A 22,169-nucleotide genomic window follows, 5' to 3' on the forward strand; every position below is an offset into this window, starting at 1 on the left:
GTCACAGGCCATCATGCTCTGTTCAATCATCTTCCAACACGCTCATTTCCTCCAACTTACTAACCTAAACTTAATACCCTCCTCAGCCCCTGTCCAGTCAAAGTTTTTACATTCCATCTCATGATGCCCATTAATTCTTCTCATCAGTCACTGAGGATGGATCTCTCATTTGATGGATCTGCCATTTGAATCCATCCAAGATTGCCCACCACTCTGAATGTGTTAATTTTCTTTTCTTTTCAAGTTATGTTGCATACTGATAGATGTTGCATGTCACTATCATATTTGATGCTCTTAAATATTGACTAAATCTCAATTTCTGGAGAACCATTAAATTCTAAAATGTCAATACATCCACTGTCATTTATAATTAAGTAAGCAAATAAATAGAATACTCATCATCAAATGAAAGTATGAAGTGGTGTCATTTTTACTGAAAAATATTCTTAATCCTGATATAGCGATCAAACATAGCATGTAAATGCATTCAGCCTTCATACTCCATAGAAGCACAGGTGAGTTCAGCCTTTTGTAATCCCTGATCTTTAGTGTTAGAAAGTCAAAGTTTAGAAAATGTGTCTCTAGCTGATCCAGCTAGATGGAAAAAGGGATATAAATAATTAAGCCTCCCCACTTCCATTGTTCCCATAGATGTCTTTATCTGTCCTTCCTTTTTGCATTTTATGGAAAAGACAAATTGAGTTTATCAACTATGCTATTTCTATCTTCAAACCTTGAAAACTTTGTTTGCATTCTTGTAGCATCCATTATCATTTTTGCCATTCTCTGAATGTAATTGCATTTTCTTCATTAATGTATTTTTTTCTTTTCACCTTTTCACCTCTAGCATAAAGATGATAATGTGGCTAACAACTCTAGTGACAAGCTTCCAGCCCTTTCCATCACCCAGAACTCAAACATTATATTGTGGCTGCCTAAGTTGAACTAGTGCAGGGGTCAGCAACCTCAAACAGTGAAAGAGCCACTCGGAACCGGTTCCCTCACAAAATGAAAAACTGGGAGCCGCAAAAAATATGTGCGCATGCGCATTCATGCACACATGCACAGAACAGGGTTTGACTGAAGAGTGGAGCCAAGGCGAGATATGCACCTACCCTGCATATTTGAATTGATTGGTTGAACTTTTTTAGTCCCACTTTTTTTTTTTGACTGCACATGGCAGAGGACTGGGAGCCACAGGAGACGGCTGAAAGAGCCGCATGTGGCTCCGGAGCCGCGGGTTGCAGACCTGTGAGCTAGTGCAAACATCTCATTTAGCATAGAATTTTCAAAAACATCATATGATCAGGAAAGGCCCTGATAACTGAGAACATTAAACTCCATTCAAACAAATATTTGAGATTTATAATCACAGCTGTGAAGAAAATGCAAGCAAATTAAAATCAGTATAGCAAGTGTCCTTTAAAGTTGAAAAGAATCTATAAGAAAAACAGCAGCAGTTAGCTTTGGCTAGCAAAAAAAACACCCTAAAAACTTACTTGAATGTACCTATGCACCAATGCTTTTAGTGTTTTCATTTTGTGATAGGAAGTGCTTTAATTTCTCATTTTCCTGTCTCTGAACTCAGTGCATAATTCAGGGATTCTTATTTCTAATCTAATCTTGCATCCAGTACAAAAGGTTGACACAGGAAAGCTAGTGCCAAAGAAAACAAGTGTGACAGCAGGAAAAACAACTCTGTACAAAGAACGTGATGCCTATTCTTCTTGTGTCTTGTGTCCCATCATTTGCTCTTGTTCTTTGCTTGTTACGTATGCTCTAATTAAGGAGTATGCCAAGTTAAGAGTACCAAATTCTTTACTGGGTGTTCAGCTTTCTGCTGCCCAGATCTGGTTCCTAATCTGATTCTGGGTGTTTTATATGACATCAAGATGGAATTTTGTTATTTCTCCCAATTTTGAGTTTGCTCTGCTAAACATTTGAGTTTTTCTTTTCTTTTCTACTAGAGGGTGACCTCTCCTACAAAAAAACTGATTAAATGTTGATGGATTATTTCTGTAAGTATATTTATACTTCACTCTTCCTTCCACTATGGGACCACAAGACATATGTGTAAGATTTAAACTGATCTCTTCTTTATGGAGTGACTCCAGTTTATGTACTTTTGAGTCATACTCTAGGCCTATGCTACTATTCAAATTTCCTTTTGTCAGGCTTTCTGTAATGTCTAATATTCATTTAGCAGGAGATGTCTAAGCATACATAAACATAGCACCACTTGTGATCACAAAGAGGAAAGAATATTACTCTAGCTGCAAAGCTGAAAGCATTTCACTCCTAATAGACAGTGTGTTTGTCATTTAGAGACATGTGAAGAAAACAGATGGGTTGTTTTGCGTCCAAAAGCTTTCACAACCAACAACTTATAATCTTAAAAAGACAAAACAAAGCTCACAATGGAAATATTCCAGCACTATGTGTATTTGGCAAATGATAGCATGCATTATGAAGAAAGGGTACAGTGTATTGCCTAGTTAGGATATAATGAGCTCAGTAGGGTTACTTTCTTGTGTTCCTGGCATTCTCCTACCATGCATGTAAAATTAGTTCTGAAGTTAGGTTTTTTCTTCACACAAATAGATATTTTAATAGCACTGTTATCAAGTGTTTGTATTGAAATCCACATTGCTTAAAAATCTGTGGTGAAAATGCACAAAAAGAAAGTAATTAGAAATTCCAGATTGTGCCAGGAGGTTTTAGCCATTGGAAATATTGTCTGATTGGTTTGTGAAACTTTGAACTTCATTCATGGAAATATGGCTTTGGTGACTTAAAGGGACCCATTCTCAACAGAGAAGCACATATCCTAGGTACATCATGCAAAATGCTGGGCTGGATGAATCACAAACTGGAATTAAAATTGCCAGGAGAAATTTCTACAACATCAGATATGCAGACGATACCGCTCTAGTGACAGAAAGCACAGAGGAACTAAAGAGCCTCTTAATGAGGTGAAACAGGAGAGTGCAAAAGTTATTTTGAAACTCAACATTAAAAATTTAAGATCATGGCATCCAATCCCATCACTTTCTGGAAAATAGAAAGGGAAGAAATGGAAGCAATGATAGATTTTATTTTCTTGGGCTCCAAGATCACTGCAGATGGTTACTGTAGCCATGAAATTAAAACATGTTTGCTTCTTGGGAGGAAAGCTATGGCAAATCTAGACAGCATATTAAAAAGCAAGTCCATATACTCAAATCTATGGTTTTCCCAGTAGTAATGTATGGCTGTAAGAATTGGGCTATAAGAAAGGCTGAGTACCAAATAATTAATGCTCTTGAATTATGGTGCTGGAGAAGACACTTGAAAGTCCCTTGGACTGCATGGAAATCAAATCAGGAAGGAAGGAAATCAACCCTGACTGTTCATTGGAAAGATAGATACTTAAGCTGAAGCTCAAATACTTTTGCCACCTAATTCCAAGAGAAGAGTCATTGGAAAAGATTGGGAAAGATTGAAGGCAAAAGGAGAAGGGGACAGCAGAGGATGAGATTGTTAGATAGTGTCATTGATAAAATGAGCATGAATTTGGGCAAACTGCAGGAGATGGGGAGGACAGGGGTGCCTGGCAAAGAGTCAAATATGACTTAGTGACTGAACAACAACAAAATATCCTAGGTCCTATCATATGGCACTGGTTAACAGATGAGCCCCCAAACTTATCTGCTCTGTTGACTCTTGTGAAATGGGACAAAATAGTTGGAGATAAGTATGCCACAGCTTCTTTTTCAACTATATCCAGTTTGGTGGACTCAAGACCCATAAGAATGATCAACTGCACAGGTCCCTATACAACACTTGCAAGCATTTTTCTCCATTATTACTAACATAGTATCTTATACTCCCCAATATTAACAATGCTCCTTATGAATACTGCCACAAACTGGACCCTTCATAAGTGAAATAAGCACCCTGTGCAAGTCCAGGAGTACCCTAAATTGCATATTCTTTATGTCTGGGAAGTGCTACCCCACCATAATTAATGGTAAAAAAATCCCCAGATCTCGGGGATGAGAAGACCAACTTGAATGTAGCTTGCATTGATTAAAAGAAAACATTTGACTTCCTGCCACGAGATTGGATAATCAAATACCTAGAAATAAGAGGGGTCAATGGAAACATCAGAAGCAATGATACAATGGAAGACAAAATTGCTGTGCAATAGTGAATACCATCTAGAGGATTTACACTTGGCAATTCCAGTCATTAGATATAGAGCAGAGATAGTGCATTGGGATCAAGCTAGAATCATGGAGAAATAATAGAAACCCTAGATAGGAAGACCAGAAAAACAATGACAATGAATCATGCCCTTCATCCATGCAATGATATTGACATTCTATTTACCAAAGGGCTTAGGTGGCTATGGAGTGTTGCAAGTACACCAGATAGTTGAAGAAGAAAAAAGAGCATTGGTGGAATATCTGAAGGACAGTGAAAAAGACATCTTGAACCTAGTACATCAGGAAAGCTTACTGAATACCAAAGAAACTAAACTGGCAGATAAGAAGGACAAAATTAAAAAAATCTATGGAGATTCTCAATCATCCAGGTCATAGGTGTCCCAAAGTTGCTTTTTCTTAGGGGCAACTCAACTTTCTTGTTTTTTCTTTGAAAACGTTTTGCTTCTCATCCAAGAAACTTCTTCAGAACTGAAGAAGTTACACTCCACTTAGACACCATTAGCATTGACAAAATCACTACCAAAGTAATTGAAAAAGGCAGCTTTGCATGGAACAGCTTACATCCTGCTGTTCCTTTAATATTATTAAACCTTTAATATTATTAAACTACAATGTCCCAGGTCCTTGGGAAGGATTCAATAGGGAGACAAAAAAGCCAAATCCAATCAAAGTGTGTGATCAACCATAATAATTATATAGGAATAGGGAGAAAGTGAAAAATTTCCCAAAACAGGGAGTTAGAACTCTATCTCTCCCTCTAATCACCAGTTGCTGGAAGGAAACTCAGTGGAAGAAGGGCCATAACAACACCACACCTTGAATCCTAGCTCGCTAAATCAGAGTCAATGGGATTGATGGTTATTAAGACAACAAGAAGGGCCAGGATGGATGCAAAATCATCATCCCAATTTCACCAAAGAATTCATCAACACGTGTGATCAATGCTGCCTTGGAACTATGCCAAAGTCTGAAATCCAACTATTTTAAAATGCACAGTGATGCTGAAATTGAATTCACTTTCACAACACCTGCAGGTTTGAAATACACCATCCAATATTGTATCCTGTTTGAGTTCATATATTCAGAAAACACAGGCATGGAAGAGCTGATCCCACAGCCCTTATTTCAAATAATGTTTCAGTCAGTTTAAGAACAAAAATGTTGAGAATTCCCAGCAATGTATTTAAACTGAATTAAAAGGGTTTGGGGAGAGGATACATAAAGTTTGACAATTTAAAAGTTGAAAATAAGGAGTTTTTTCTCATTCACTATTTGACCTACTTAAGCTCCTACTTAGTATTTTTTCCAAAGTAAACTGGGGACAACCTGTCATTTACTGTTCTTCCCCAGTTACTCCTGACCTTCAGTTTATCTCAGTTCTGCTTTCCTGCCTTCCAATCATGTGCTATTATGAATATGACTTTAGTTTAACCTCTATTTTTGCATTATCTGTACAGTCTGATTCTAGTTATAAATTTAGCTGGACCTCTCACTTTGATATACATCAGAAAGGAGTATGATAAGAAGCAGTTTTATTCTCTGAGAAATATGCTGGCATCTGGGGAAAAAAAATCACTAGATGTTACTTGCCATGAAATACTTGCAGAAACTGACAGAAATATCCAACAATTTTATCTAAAATTTAAAAATCTATTGCTCCCGTAATGCATATACACATAGGACTAAAAGTATTGAAAAGCCATGACCTTGCTTTCCTAAGATTTACATCAAGCAAAATGTTTTTTCAACTTGACATTTTTTCTTCACATGGTGGATGAAATAACCCTACCATGAATTAAAAAATTTAAAAAAAAACCTGTCTATATGGAATTAAATAAATGCAGAAGCCAAGAAGTTATAGACAAAGATATTTTAATGGATTTTTAAATTAGTGTTTCTGTTATGCAGAGAAGACTGTATTCCAATATTCATAAGTATGATAATCTAAATAGAATACAGCAGGGGGCATGGCATACAACACTATAATTTATTTAGCTAAATAATTTAATCTGGATTCAATTATCTTTTGAGTTTATTGAAGTTTAAAAATATATGCAGGATAAAATGATTTTTCCTAAATATTCCTGACACATAATATGTTTTCGGATAACTCCAATGATAATGGAAGGCACAATTTGACACCCAACAATTTCTCATTATACGTTCTTAAATATAGTGGATAATAGATTTGCAATTACAAAGTGCATTTACAATAAAACCTAGGTATGTTGAATTTAACAACAAAAGGCATCTTTTGAACAAAATTTTCAAGTCAGCAGACAGGTTCCTTATTATTGAGAATAATTTATAATAGATCCATAGACTGGTCTTGGACAGAGTACAGATTTGGAGGCAAATCTCAGTAATTTTAAAAAGGCTCAAACCAACCTACCTAATTCAAAAAAAACTGTACAAAGTCCCAAACCTGCTTTGCATTTTGGAGTTCTGCTATGTTCTAAAGCTAAGGCAAAAAGGGGAAAGTCCTCTTGGGTTTGTAATTTGGGGAGGAAAAGAACTGGATGCCACGCTCAGCAGGGATCCCTTCTAATAAGGATCAAATCTGAATTAAATCCCTAATTGCAAAATATGGAGAGACAAGGACAGATCTTTTTAAAAAAATATTTCTTCCGAGTTTCTACAAGGTCCAGATTTTATAAATGATCTTCTTTTGAAAATCCTGGCCTGCTGGAGACCCCAGTTCAGTTCATCTGGAGAGGATCTACTTGATCCTAGCCAAACGGGCAGAAGAAGACTGTGTCCATGACATTCAGACAATGGAATTTCCTGCTCCAAGATAACATGTTGACTCTTTCCCTCAAACAGTTTAAATGCCAGATCACCACATTTTTATTCTAACAAACATATGGCTTATCTGACTTCTAGATTGCATGTTTATGCATTGTGTTTTGCTGACTACCTCATGTGCTTTTGTGGAGATTCTCAGTCATCCAGGTCATAGTTGTCTCAAAGGAGCTTTTTCAAAAGACAACTGGACTGGTTTTTTTTCCTTGAGGAAAAATAAGGTGTTTTGCTTCTCATCCACGAAGCTTCATTGGTCCTGTGTTTTCTTTGTTATTTCTAGATATTAGACAATTGTGCTTAATTATGCTGTCTGTCTCACTTAGATCTTGACAAACCTGAACAATGGGCCTTATCCAACAAAATGAGTTTCAATGTGGGGAAAAAGCATAGTTTAACATTTAGGCAAGAAAAATCAAAAGTACAAGTACAGATTAGGCAAGACCTGGCTTAAAACAGTAAATGTGATAGGGACTTTGGAGTCCTAGTAGACAATCACTTGACTATGAGCCAGCAGTGTACAGCAGCAGCCAAAAAAGCTAATACAATCCTGGGTTGTATAAACAGAGGCATAGAATCAAGATCATGCAAAGTATTAATATCACTTTATAAACCCTAGTAAGACCACACCTGGAATACTGCAGCCAATTTTATTCACCATATCACAGAAAAGATATTGGGAGTTTGGAAAAAATCAGAGAAGAGCAACTAAGATGATCACAGGCCTGGAGACTAAAACATATGAAGAATGGCTGCAGGACTTGGGTTTGGCTAGTCTAAAGAAAAGAAGAAATAGGGGAGACATGATAGCAATGTTCCGGTATTTGAAGGGCTGCCAAAAAGAAGAGGGGGTCAAACTATCCTCCAAAGCACCAGAGGGCAGAACAAGAAACAATGGTTGGAAATAGATCAAAGAGAGAAGCAACCTGGAATTAAGGAGAAACTTCCTGGCAATGAGGACAATTAACCAGTGGAACAGCTTGCCTCCAGAAATTGTGGGCACTCCACACACACACACACACACACACACACACACACATAGAATGAAGTGATTTTACTGGTGAATAGCTTTTTACATTTTGATAGAAAAAGAAATCTTTCCTTTTTTGCAAACATGGCGAACATTTATTATATTAGAACATTTGTGATATTTGAAGAAGCTCCACTCCATCACCATTTATTACTTTGAGTTGTTGCAGGCGCTATAGGCTCAAGAACCTTCCACCCATAATGGAATGGAATAAAATTATTAACATGATTACGGTGTCTACAGGTTTCTAGTCTCCTGCCCAGAAGAAGAGAGGGACCAATGGAATCTTGCTCATTTCATCCCTGCAGCTTTATCTGAATTACTAAAGTGAAGCCAACATTGTCCTTAGTAGGCTGACTATTTGGAACTAGAAAGAAAGGTGAAGCAAGAGATCCCTCCAGTGGAGAAAGAACTTATTCCCATGTGCTTCAGAGTCTACTTTTTTCCTCATGCAATGGAATGGGAGCTCCCTGTTTTGTTGTTGCAGCATTAAAATAACAATCCATTTCCCATTCCAGTAGTTAGTCTAAATTCACACCCATAAACTGCAAAATTGTTTGTCTAAGAAGAAATGAGTGTATACAGAGGGGAGAAATAAAGTACCTTGGGAGTGATGTCATATTGCATTAGCAGAAAGCTTGGCTACTTTTAACATATTTTGACTAAGCTGATGCAATACATTCCTAGGACTCTAAGTAACTGACTGACTTCTTCCATAAAGAGATTCTGTATCTCTTGTCCCTTCCCTTTCTAAGTTTGCTGACATTTGTCTCACTCTAACCTTAGAACTCTTTGATTCCTGCTGTTCCCAGTAGGAAGACTTGGAAGTGGACATTAATCTTAGCACAGAAATAGTTGTGTGTTAAGACTTACTAATAACATCATAAAACCTTGCTTTTCTGTTCTTGCACCCTAAATATTTGACCTGTAGTAAGCAAATTAAAAATATGTGAAAATATCAAAATGCTATAAAAACATTACTATTTTTATATATTTGAGGTATTTTTCCAGCAAAATCTGGGAGTTTTTCATTCTGGCTCCCTTCTCTAGAGTTTTTCAGATACATGAAAAGCATCAAAACAGCATTATTTTATCAGATAATGCATTCAGACTCAACAGTGATTTGATGATGGCCACTAACTTAGATAGGATTGGGCTATCAATAGCTAGTATGTTTGATGGCTATATCCTATGTCTTGAATACCAGGTGTTAAAGTGTACCAGTTAAAAAGGGTTTCATTCTTTCTGCATGTGCACTGAGCTTTCCAAATGGCTAGCCATGTCCCATCCAATGCTGGTGTAGGAGGTGGCCAGATTGAGCCACAAGAGATCTAAGTCCAGTCCACTCTCCATTCCTTATCTCCCGCCAAATTGCTTCAACCATTAATGGTTCAGATTCTTGTAGAGAGCTTAAGCTTGCAATAAATCTTTAGACATAATTGAATTGCCTGGATCTCCTGATTTCCCTGAAGCTTGACAGCTGGATTCTCTGGACACTTGGGCTGAACCAGCCTTGTTCTTCTTACATCCTTTGAACTGTAGCTCACCCTTAAGGTGAATAAATAACATGTCCAAATGCTTTATGTTACCCAGGAGTCTTTTAACTGAAGGGTAGCCAGAGGACAGTGCTCTATTTTAAAAACTTTTCAACAGCAAAGATTTTGAAATTGCTACTCATGTTTCATTCTTGAAGCATACAAATAACCAGGTCAGAATCTTCTATGTCTGTATAGGACTGTAATACAATAGATTGTCATTGTAAATCTGCATGTGTGCATATATGTAAACAAATGAAAATATGCAGTTCTGTTTTAATATATGTCATCTTTGAGGCAATAATGTAAGTGACCATGTTATGAACAAACTACTGCATGTAAAATGTAAATATTTCATTTAGAGTTTTCCCATAGAAGGAACAGTTTTGGGAGAGCTGCTAATCCATTTTGAATTTGTTTAGAATAGTTAAGTTTATGATGATGAAATCTGTGATTATGTCATGTTCTTATATATTTATGTAGTTGGGTTTTCAATAATATACTACATATTTGTCTACTAGTTTAAATAACATATTGTGAGTTGAGCTGCAAATTATAAAGGGCAAAAAGCAAAATTAAGAGTGAGCAAGTTACACATAAAGACAATTTATATATACTAAAATAGAATCCAGAAATGGTCACAGTTATATTTAGCTCCTAGTGCTTAAATTAAAGATGGCCAACTGCTGCCCCTTGAGTTTCATCTTTTTTTGAAACCATTTATCTAATTATAATGAACATCTTTGGAATGTATAACATTACATTTGGTTCTACCATCAGAGCAACAGAGTTATATAAGAAACAAGACATTCTATATTTTAGTATGTTTTTGTAAGATGATGTTACATTTCTAAGCACTGGTATGGTTATGTACATTTGCTTCATAATTATGTTGTGAGATCATTGTTGCATTTCTACTATGAAGCCAATGGGTTAGTTTGTGCAGAAAAGACCAAGGCATGGGCAAACCTCAGATTGCATATCTTCTTGTAATTATGCTCCCAAATGGTCATTTTTTCCCAAAATAAGAAGGAAATAGAAACAATCAACCTTTTGAAATTTTCATATTTAAGAGACTGTCTGAAACCATAATGGTAACCTGAAATCGTGTGATTTTATGGTCTTTGGATTTTTAAGCATGGAAATTGGAATAGAGCTTGCCAATTTCCATTCCTATCTTTTTTTTTAAAAAAATGCCAGAAATGGAAAAACAGGTCAACTAAGCTGCCAGTATAAGTTCCTGTGATGTCATTGTTAGAACTAATCTCCTGTGCAATTCTGCAGCAGCTTGGGAAAAGTTGTACCCTCTTGATTGACTCCTAGAGAATTAAATGATTCCTATATTCAGACAAGTGGTGGCCATCTGTGGTATAAGTCAACTTTTCCCAATCTGGCATTTTGTTGGTTTATTAATTTATTCATCATCAAATTTAGGAACCCATCCACCATCACGGAGGGACTCTGAGCAGTATACAAGTAAATTTTCTAGATCTGTTGAGACTGCATCTCCCTAGAATTCTCAGTGAACATGGAGAAACAATATTGGTGAAACTGGTCTAAATTAATGGGATATAAAAACGTAGTCTAAACAAATTGAAGATATGCTAAAAGACTTTTGATAGATACTTCCTTTATTAAAATTTGTATTTTTAAGATTTTAAATGTCTGACTTATCAAAGTCACCTTTGTAGCCTATATTCAACTAGTTCCCCCTATACCAACTGATTCTTAGATAGTTTGAATAAGATGAATTCTACATTCATTATTTTATTTGATTTTAAGATGCAACAACAAGAAAATAAGAATGACTCGGCTGATTTTGTGTGTTTTTATTTAGTTTAGTATAGATTTTTTTTATATCCCTGTATGTCACTCACATCCAGGAAACAAGTTAACGGACAATGGAAGAAGAACAACCAATTTGTGCTTTTCTTCCCCTGCTTCACTCCCTTTTTCTTGTGAGAGTTTTTGGCAAGCACTTACATTTTGCAGAAAAGCTATTACTAGGATGACATCCAATCTCTGCATTAGCCAAGATAAGGGGATTTTCAGGTAGACATGGGGCAGGTGTGACAACTGACAAACCTTTGAACAGTTTTTCAAATTTTCCCTTACTTGTATTATCCCCTTCTTTCAGCATTGACCAGGCTGATAATACATAAGCAAACACTGAGGGGGAAAAACCTGGTACTCCTTGTAACAGATGCTTATGTACAAAACATGTTTTCACTTCAGTGCAGAGAAGCTCCAGAAGTTTACACAATTGACCATTACTGAGAAAATGAAAATAGAGACTCCAAACTAAGAGAATACATTTTTCCCTGATCAAGAGGGCAATAGACACTACTCATAGCTATACTGCAAGCTAATAGATATTAGGCCATTTTATATATCTACTTTGAATCCTTCCTATCATAAAAGAACACATTCAGAAAAAAGTAAAAGAAGAGATTATCCATTCCTTCCTGTTTAATGAGACACTTAAGTTAGTTTCCTGATGTGCCAAGTTTATCTTCAAAAGAAGATAAACTAAAAGATAAAACGAAATAATGGGATGATATAAGACAGCATCAAGTCTTTATAGAATGTGGTGGCTATTTACTTTTCATCTGCCTTCACCCTTATCTATGAGGAGGCAGTGGCAGCCACCAGCTGTGTTCCTCACTTTGTTGTTATGAAAGTCTATTTTCAAGATTTGGAAAGACTTTTTTTTTTTGCTTAACGACACACAGACATCCATATTTTCCTTTATGGAAGTTGACCGGAGTAACAGCTGAATCTTATATTAACACAAGGACAGAAAATACATCTTCAACCGCAGTTGACATCAGCAATCTAACTTATGTGATACAGACATGTATAGTTCTGACTTCCAGCACTTTGCAATGATCTGCCTGTGGGGCTGTAAACATAGTGACACTAGTGTAAATCACAGAAACAGGCAAGGCATAGTCGATCCCCCATAATACTTGCTGACCTAAACAGGAATTTGTCCTTGCCTGTTCATTTAGTTATGATCTTTTCCCAAAAAGTGATCTGTAATTCACTAGAGAAAGGTGATTAAGTAAAGCCACCAGCAAATCCAAACCAGTAGCAAGGAAGGACTGGTGCTAGTTCAAAAGAAAGGGCATGCAGGAAGGGAGGGAAATAATGCAGAGGGTCTTACCCTACTTCCCAGCCCTTTGCTTAATGGCATGTTTGGCTTTTCCTCCCAGCACTTGAATAACAATTGTGGAGATTAGTGGAAACAGAATCAAGAAGGTAGCTGTTCTACTGTATGAATTGAGACACTCATCTCACTGGGTGGCTGCCATTTTCTCCATCAGGAAACTGTGGCAATGAATATGTACATGGAAAGTCATTGCACGCAAACAGCTCACCACAGGGAATGACTCCTTTTCATTTCCAACAGTAACCATGGTATTTGTTGTTTATATGGTATGAACCTTAGTTACAAATATCAAGAGCACATTTCATTGTTATTGCTTGAGACATCCTGATGTTAGGAGAGTCCAGCTTTGATGATTTGGCAAATTCTACTCTTCAACTATCCTGTTTTTCATCAACCAAATGAGTATATTAAATCATTTCCTCATGCTTAACATAACCAGCTACTTATGTATCAATATAGCTTTTTGCTAGAATAATTATAGTCTCCTTGAAATCCTGGCTTGCTAATGGAATGTATTACCCTCACTGCAACAAGTGAGGAGGGGCAAATATTTTGAAGGTTCCAACTGGTGGATGAGTAGCCATTGTTTTTTTATTTCTCATTCAGAAATCTATCAGTAACTGATCAAGGTCATACAACAACAATCTCTGAAAAGGGGAGGAAACTTTACCAACCATTGTTCCATATTGGTTATCAGGGAAAAAAAATAATTTTGTAAAAGTATTGCACAAGACTGTTTAAATCATGAGATAGAGATGAGGCAGCTTAGGGTTATGTAATCAAAGTAGAACACCAAAATTGCCAGGACACTTTATTGCTAATGTAAACTACAAATGATGAAAGGTTCATATTGTGAGCTTTGAGAAAAGCTCTATGTCTGTCATGAAATTCCATTGCTTTAAAAACAGAGTCCAATCTGTATCTTTTTGTGTCCCAATTGATTAATATCCTCCCCGGCATCAGCCATCTAAAGTTCACTGCTTTTTTAATTAAATTTTTGGTCAGAAATTGATATTCTCTTCATGAGTCCCTTATCCTCCTAGGTATCTGCTTCAGAACTACAATTTCCTTTTCCTTGTATTGCAATGGATCATCTCTCACTCTTCTCAATATCTCATCTCTTATTGATTTTTTTTTAACAAATCTAACATGTACCTCTCTAGGGATTTTATTTCTCCTTGTGTAACTTGAATTGACTCTAAATATCTGATCTATCTTTCCTTCCATTTTCTGTTTCCCGATTTCCAACGGTCCAGCCAACAGCTCTGTCATCAAATCAGCAAAATCTTCCTCCTTATATTCCATTATGTTCTGAAATCTTAAAAAATAGGATGCCTTTTCCATTTCCAAAACTGCCACTGAATTTTCCAATTCTTTATTTGCCTGCATCAATCTTTGGTTTTTGTCTTTAATTTCTTCCATATTTTGATCTAATTTGTTCCATCTTTTAATTTCTTCTATCTACTGATTTGTCTTCTATTTTCTGAATTCTTTGCTCATTTTTTGCAATCATTTGCTGAAAGTTTTCTAATTGGGAGTTCAGGTTATGAATTTGTGCATTCATTTTATCCAAATTACCTTTTTTCTCTTCATGGATTCTCTATGTGTCTTCTTTATGTGAGGTAATTGCCTCCTGAATTAATTGTAGTATGGCTTGCATTTCCTTCTGGAAATTATTGGTTTTTTCTTGCTGAAGCATTTATTCAATTGATCTCTGATACACAGGACTGGGGGCAGTAGAAGACATAGCTGAGGAATGGTTTTTTTGCTAGTTTTAGCTAGGTTAGAAACATTCATTTTTATTCCCACCCTCCAGACCTTCTCAACTCTAGTAAATTCTCTAGTTACCAGCCATATGCAAACCCACCAATCTTATAATCAGTATCACAATATGTCATTTAAATTCATCTCAAATAGTTATGGTGATCTTTATCTGTAGTGTCTATACTCCAATAAGCTCCCCCAAATGGGGGAAGAAAGGAAGAAAGAAAAATATTATCCACTTCTGTCTTTCAATCTCACTTCCAAACAATTATCCAAAAATCCAGAGTTATCAGCCCAGATTTGTAAAGGTCCTGGCTAACTTCTAATATCCAACTAAAAAATGGTTGAAAGTAGTTTATTTATTTTATCCATTTCCTTCATAGAGCAATTCTATAGTGTTTTCCAAATAATGTTCCTCTTCTAAACTAATACCTTGCTTCTAAATTCAATTTTCTTATGGAAAAGGTGTTTTTTCAAAAGGCAACTGGACTTTGTTTTTCCTTGAAATTTCACTTCTCATGCAAGAACTGAAGAAACTTTTTGGATGAGAAGTGAAACATCTTCAAGGAAAAACAAAGTCCAACTGCCTATTAAAAAGAACATTTGGGACAACCATGACCTGGATGACTGAGAATCTCCATAGATATCCATATAATATGCTTTAATTAAATAGTAATGAATCACTGGACAGAGTATTGGATGAAGACCTTCTTATTCTCTATATCTTTGACATGGGCTACCTCATACATTTAATAAGATAAATAAAGTAATACTCTGACAATTTTGCTTAAAAAATAGAAGTTTAAAGCTAACAACATGTGGCAGCAGACCCACATCTATAAGCACAAGTTGGTCTAATTATACAGGAATTTCATACAAAAGCCAATCACTTCCTTCTCAGAGAAGTGAAAGAAAATTCCCAAGGATTTCCCCCCATGAACCCCATGACTCTAGCTAGCTCAGAAACATGGCTCAGAAAGATGCTGCATAGATAAGTGAATACATAAATCCAAATTATTCTCTGATAGAACATCAGTCCCTTTACCTAACTCAGTATTGTTTGCTCTGATGGGCCATAGTTCTGAGTCTGGGTATGAACTTGGAGCATTTCCCAATCCTACCTGTAAATGTCAGGAATTGAACATGGGATTTTTGCATGCAAAGATATGCTATACATATGAGCATCAGTCTCTTTTGGCTTCAGCATTTGCCCATTGCCTGATTTGCAACCAAAGACCCAGTTGTACATAAGATTGGAGAAGAAGACTGTCAGTGGCCTTTATTGGTGAAGGGATTGCTGTCTGACTAGGTCAATCCCTGGTTTTTCAAATGTTGATGAAGTATATTTCATAGGCAGTAGTCTTGGACAAATAGGTTAGTTCTCCATATTGGGCCAAAGCTCATAGTAATAAAAAACTGGGAATTTTGTTTCTTCTATCAGTACATATTCTGGATTCTAACCAAATGTTTAAGTCTTGACTATTTGTTTTCATACTTCCTCTGCTTGCCAGTGTTTATACGAGTCAAAATCTTTTTTTTTTTGCTATTAAAACAAAATAAATTGGAGTTAAAAACATCAACAGAACAGGCTAAGTAGGAACTAAACATTCTAAAGAGCCAAAGTAAAGGCTTACAATCCACATGTGGTAGTCAATATTAGTAATCCATTTCTATTTGAAGGAAAAAAAACATCCATCCAAAACTTTAGCTGGTGAATTTAGTGGGTTGTCTGGTTGCACTCCCCATTTTGTGCTACAGCGATAACAGAGCACTGAGGGCCATATGGACTTCACAATAGCACCAGATGTTCAGCTTTGTTTTCAAATGCAGAAAAAGAGGCAATGCTGAAAGATCTTCTCTCCCCATAGACCAGCAAATTCAAAAAGCCAAGCAGCAAAGTGCCTGCATTGGGCTAGTACCATTATATTATTAACCAGTCCAAATTAATGTGTGGGCTGACTTAAGAAAGAAGCCTCAGCCTTTCTTCTTTAAGGAAGGCACTGTGCACAGATAGGGTGTGTCCAGTGTAGAAAGCATTTGGGACCAACTAGTCTGTTAATTTCTGTGATACTGCAATATACCAGGGGAGAACCTCCTCTTTGTTAATACTTGCCCCTTTATATCTAATTTTATGTTTCCAAATGCCTAAATCCAGATTTCAAAAACAATAGCATGATTATGCATTTATGGGGTTCATTTACAGTTCTTGGCCAAATAACACAAAAACAGGATGAAAAGCTGTAAGAATTGTAAGTTGTCTCTTCCCCATCCAGTTTCATATTATAAAGAATTAACACTGCCCAGTCTTCTAGCTATTTCCCTTGAGAACATAATTTTCCAATGGAATTTCCTGCTCTTTGGAGCTGCAAATATAAAATGCATAATTGGGAGTGTAAGAATCCTGAAGAAAAGATCTTTCCCCCATTTAAAACATGTCACAAAGCTCAGGAACCACAGTCCAGTTTACAGCTTTCCACAGCCATGAACCATTTCCATTAGAACCTCTGAAGGCTAAAGTTTATACTTGTGTATTTCAGGCCTGGGAAGTGCTAACCAAGGCTATCAACCTCCTAAGGAAAGCTGACTAACATATCCTAAAGAGCACATATCTCCCAGAATATATACGTCTCCTCAATTTATCTACACTGAAGCAGTTCGTGTACATAATTTTTAGTGATCTGCCTAGAGCCTTATAAAGGAGTTCAACACAATTTCTATCTCGCATAACTTGGGATAAGAAATAGAGCCTTTTTATGTGACCATTTGTATGACCAGGTTGAGATGGATTAGAAAGCTGCATTCCATTAACTATATAGTCTTATCATGGTAACTTTTGATAATGTAGCCATCCACCTTATTCTCATGATTGGCTTTTGTACTAGTGGTCTCTTTGGAATTTAGTTACAGTTTTTGTTGCTTACAATAAAAGGTAAAGGTAAAGGTTCCCCCGCACATGCGTGCTAGTCGTTTCCGACTCTAGGGGCCGGTGCTCATTTCCGTTTCAAAGCCGAAGAGCCAGCGCTTGTCCAAGGACGTCTCCGTGGTCATGTGGCTGGCATGACTAGACGCCAAAGGCGCACGGAAGGCTGTTACCTTCCCACCGTAGTGGTCCCTATTTTTCTACTTGCATTTTTACGTGCTTTCGAACTGCTAGGTTGGCAGAAGCTGGGACGAGTATTGTAAAAATGATGGAACATTTCAAAGCATGATCAGTTTAACCTGTGTACTTGTTCAGTTTGTTTGTGCAGTTTATAATTCAATCCAGCCAATTCCCCAGGAGGTGAATGCCTGCACGAGTTCTCATAATTGCTTATGTCCTTCTCACATTTCAATCTCATTTATCTATCTTGCCTTCCCCAACTTTTTGTTTTTACTGTGTAAGAAAATGTTCCTGCCCTTCCCTTCAGCAACATTTCTTAATTTCTCACAAAATCACATGAGTTACTAGATTCACTTGGAAAAGCAAGGCACAAGGTACACATGTTGCAGGAAAACAGTTTTTCTTTTGGAAAGCACATGACCTCAATCTATCAATAATAGACCTCCTGCCCGTCAAGAAGGGTGATGGCAAGATATATTTCATGGACCTGTTTTGATGGGATTGTCTTCCACTGCAATGGATAAAGGTCCAGTGAAAGTAATGTCCAGGCTCCTGAGCAAATCTGAGGACTTGTGAAATAATTCTGGAGAATGTCATCTTTCCCAATTCTCCAATCATTATAGGAACAAGTAATGAGAGGTTGTTTGGTCCAAAGAAATGCTAAATCATAATGTTCTTTGGAAGGGCATATCCCTAAGGAAGCCCAAATTCAACACATATGTTATACCTAAAATTCAAACAATCATCCAATAAACCTGAAAAGAGTCACTTTAACAGTGAGATGAGTAGCATATAAATTTAATAAAGAAATAAAGATTAATCTGTCACTGGAAATAAAATTGAATTTACTAAATGGAGTTTATGTCCAAGTTAGACACATTTATTTTTATTTTTTTTAATTTTATTTTAATTCCATTTATATCCCGCCCTTCTCCGAAGACTCAGGGCGGCTTACAAGCTTAGCAGTAGCCTTCATTCTATGTATATGCCTGCTAATTAGGGCTTTGACTCACACCCCAAGCGGCATTATTACAAAGTCAGCTTAATTGCCCCCAACAATCTGGGTCCTCATTTAGGGCTGTGCTATAAGTCTAATATGCTCAAACTTATATTAGGGAGCAATTTGATTCTATTTATTTAAGTATAACAAATACAACAACCAGTGGGACTTGCTTCCAAGTAAATACATTAATATTGCTAGGCAGCAGAACAATTCTGCACATACTTACTCAGAAGTAAATAATTCCAAATTAAGAGGACTTCCAGATAAAGTATGAATTGCAGTTAGTTAAATCCTTTAAGTCTCATCTTTAGGTTTAGAAAAATAGGGGGGGGTGTTATTGAAAACCAAGATCCTAGTTTATGAGTATTTAAAGGTTTGTTTGGTTCCTCCTCTTCTAAACTTCAGTTTCTTGTTACAAGGAAAATTAGTCTAAGAAATGAAAAACCTGGATATTCTTTTGTTTTGAGAGAAAGCAAACATCACAAGATTTTTTTTCCAAATATGTTGTTTTATAGAGAAGCAAATCTTCATCCTTGGCTACTCAAAGGAACTCTGAAACTTTCTTCTTTCAAACAGATATATAGCTCTGATAAAACTACTTTAAATGTCATGCAAATAGAATTAATCAGTACCACTTTGACATTCCTTTCTTTTTTTTATTGAAAAGTTTTACAATACATTTTATCTTTAACAATCCCTCCCCCCCTCCCTCCACCCAACCCTTCCTAACCCTCCCTATCCCTCCCCCCACCCCTTCCCCCCTCCCCCCTCCCCCCTCCCCGACTTCCCAGAGCTAAATACAAGGTATAAAGGTAAAAACAATCATAAACAACCATATGTTAACAACAATAAACTATTAAGTCTATCGCACTCTAGCTCATATAAAATGACTACAAGCAATACTAATATCACATCAAATTATACAAATGCTAAATGAAACTTTTTGGTCCCATATTTGTTCTGGATGTAATCAATCCACTTTTTCCATTCCATAATATAACGTTGTTGCGAATGGTCTTTCAAATAAGCCGAAATCTTAGCCATTTCCGCCAGGTCAGAAACTTTTAGAGTCCATTCTTCTATAGTCGGCAGTTCCTCCTTTTTCCAATATTGACCTACTGGACATTCCTTTCTTAAGAATGTAGAATTCATAGACTTGGAGTCTTGCCCTCTTTATCCCATCTGCTAGAGTTATTATTGTAAATCAGTTTTATTAATGACGCAACTTTTGAAAATAAACCTTGCTTTTGTGTGGGGTTCATAAGCATGAGACTGACATGCACAGGAAAACAAAAACAAAACAAAGGGGGGGAAGGGGGAATCCTTAAATCCCATGGAAACAGTTTCAGCTTTTCAATCACAAACTTCACAAGTAAGACTTTCTGGTTGTCAGAAGTTTTATGAGTAAGAAAATCAGCCTTTCAAAGAATCAGACATGAAACTCTACAAAATAGCAGAGGGTAAGTGGAGAGAGAAACATCATTTGACTGGTGGTGAAAGAAACAGTGCCTGCCAGACGTGGTTATTTCCCAAAGAAGTCACTTAGTCCAGGCTTACCTGTTGACACCTGCCTTCCTCCTGCCTGCCTTTGCTTGCTTTAACTTCCAGGCTCTTCCTCCCCTCCTTTTCTGCTCCTCCTTCTCCTTCTTCCTCCTCCTCCTCCTCACTCAGATCCAGTCCTGACACAAATGTGAGCCTCTTCCAAGCCGAGTGTGTTTTCTCTGCTTTTGTTCCTTGGAGTTTCTCTTAGAGAGGGCGGGTGGGAGCGAGGGAGGGAGGAGAAAATCATAACAATAACGTCTTTCTTTGGCAGCCAAACTCCTCAGCGTTTAAAGTACATGCATGTCCTCCTGATTGCCTGTGGAGAGAATCGTAAGGAAAAACGTTTCCTTCTGCCCAGGCAAGAGGGCTCCCCACCAGCATTAAGCAAATCCCATGTGCCTATGCACATCTATACATACATACCCACACTTATATATTTACCCAGTGCTTTTTTTGTAAAAGAAAAAGGTGCCGGAACTCACACATGTCATACAACCCGCCTTGCTTACCCTACAAGGTTCCATCAAAAAAGGTGCCGGAACTCCGTTCTGAGCGTTCTATGAGGAAAAAAAGCCCTGTATTTACCTTGCATTTTACATTTATTATTAGCGTGATAAACTCTCCTGACTTTACAATAAAACAATGCATCCAAATCCTGGTACAAAACAGACAGAGGGAAATAGGAACCCAACATACCTGGCAGGATTTGTGGGTTTGGGAATCAATGGTAGTAGATAGCAAGGATCTTATTTTTCTAAATGCAATTGCTATTGTATTACCCTGTTCTTCTTTTATGCTATGATTATTAACATTGTTAATGCCAACTCAGTTATTAAACACCACCCATATCTCCCCTAAATTTGATAGTTTAAGAATAAAAGGCTATCCCACGGTCTAAGTATAGTGGCTGGCAATACCTCTTGATGAAAGTTACAGAAAGCATAATACAATGTATGTATCACTTTTTTAAAAAAGGTTTTTAAAGTAGAATGAGTGAAATTTCCTCATCAAATTATTCATTTCTGTTTAAGATATTGAATTCAAATCAATACCTGTTATGATCAAAGGGGAGACCAATCCAGAAAAAAACCACAATCATGGACAGAGATAATTTGATAGCTGTTGTGGTACATATAGGTCAACGGAAGCTAGACGTAACCGCAAGCAGAGGAAACACAAAAATAAAGATAGAGCTTATGCCAGCAAAAAGTTATGGTTAAACGATACAGTTGCAACAGGTGTGAGGGGCTTTTTCCTGGGAGGGTATGAACAAAATTTATACTGTTTAGGGCGGCGCTTCAGATTAGCTAATTGGGGGTAAGCAGGTGGGCTTGAGTGCAATAGTGGGGGGGGGAATCCAGCATCATGAAAGGGTATAAATATCTGCTTTTTAAAATTATTGGTGTGGCTTGATCTCCTGCAAGAGACTAAGACCACCAACTTTTGCAAAAGTTATAATTTAAATAAACTCTGTTCCTGGAATCACAAGTGAGTGTGTGTCTTTTAAAAATCTGAGCCTAATGCTCCAAACAATAGTAATTTTATCCCATGCGTGTATTCTTAAAAGTAAGTTCCATTGAGTTTAATCCTCAGAATGTTTATGTGGTAATACATCTATTAAAATCAAAGAGCCTAAATTCTGCCTAAATACATTTAGGATTGTACAGTAAACTAACAAGATAAAAGTTAACAAGGAACAAATTGTAAGCCTATGTTAAATACTAAGTGTTAACAAATGCCGTACCATAGTCCTGCACAATTTATAACATTTTAAGCTATTTGTTACTTGTTTGTTGACTAAGATATTTTCAACAAGGCATTTTTTTATTGTATAATACTATTATATTTCATTCATTGATTTATTTCATCCAACTGAAAAAAAATGGCAGCTTGGGATATATGTATGTGTGCCTGAAACACAAATGGTTCAGTGATTTTTTTCTTTTTTTCTTTTCAAAAGTCTCTTGCAGTTTTGCAAAGATTTCAGGTTGCTATCAGACTTGTGAAAATGTTTGC

General features: G+C 36.6%; 1 protein-coding gene and 1 long non-coding RNA gene across 2 annotated transcripts in view; both read right to left on the reverse strand.

Moving 5' to 3' along the window:
* PRELP (proline and arginine rich end leucine rich repeat protein) overlaps positions 1-20,333 on the reverse strand; it is a 43,849-nt gene extending 23,516 nt beyond the window's left edge. Inside the window, exon 1 of the mRNA XM_083359870.1 lies at positions 20,169-20,333. The gene's annotated coding sequence lies outside the window, so the exon portion shown is untranslated. The remainder of the gene's footprint in view (positions 1-20,168) is intronic.
* LOC310638646 overlaps positions 1-22,169 on the reverse strand; it is a 302,713-nt gene that overhangs the window by 25,100 nt on the left and 255,444 nt on the right. The window lies entirely within an intron of this gene.

Source organism: Vipera ursinii (genome assembly GCF_947247035.1).
Source record: "Vipera ursinii genome assembly, chromosome: 3".
In the NCBI taxonomy this organism is placed as follows: domain Eukaryota; kingdom Metazoa; phylum Chordata; class Lepidosauria; order Squamata; family Viperidae; genus Vipera; species Vipera ursinii.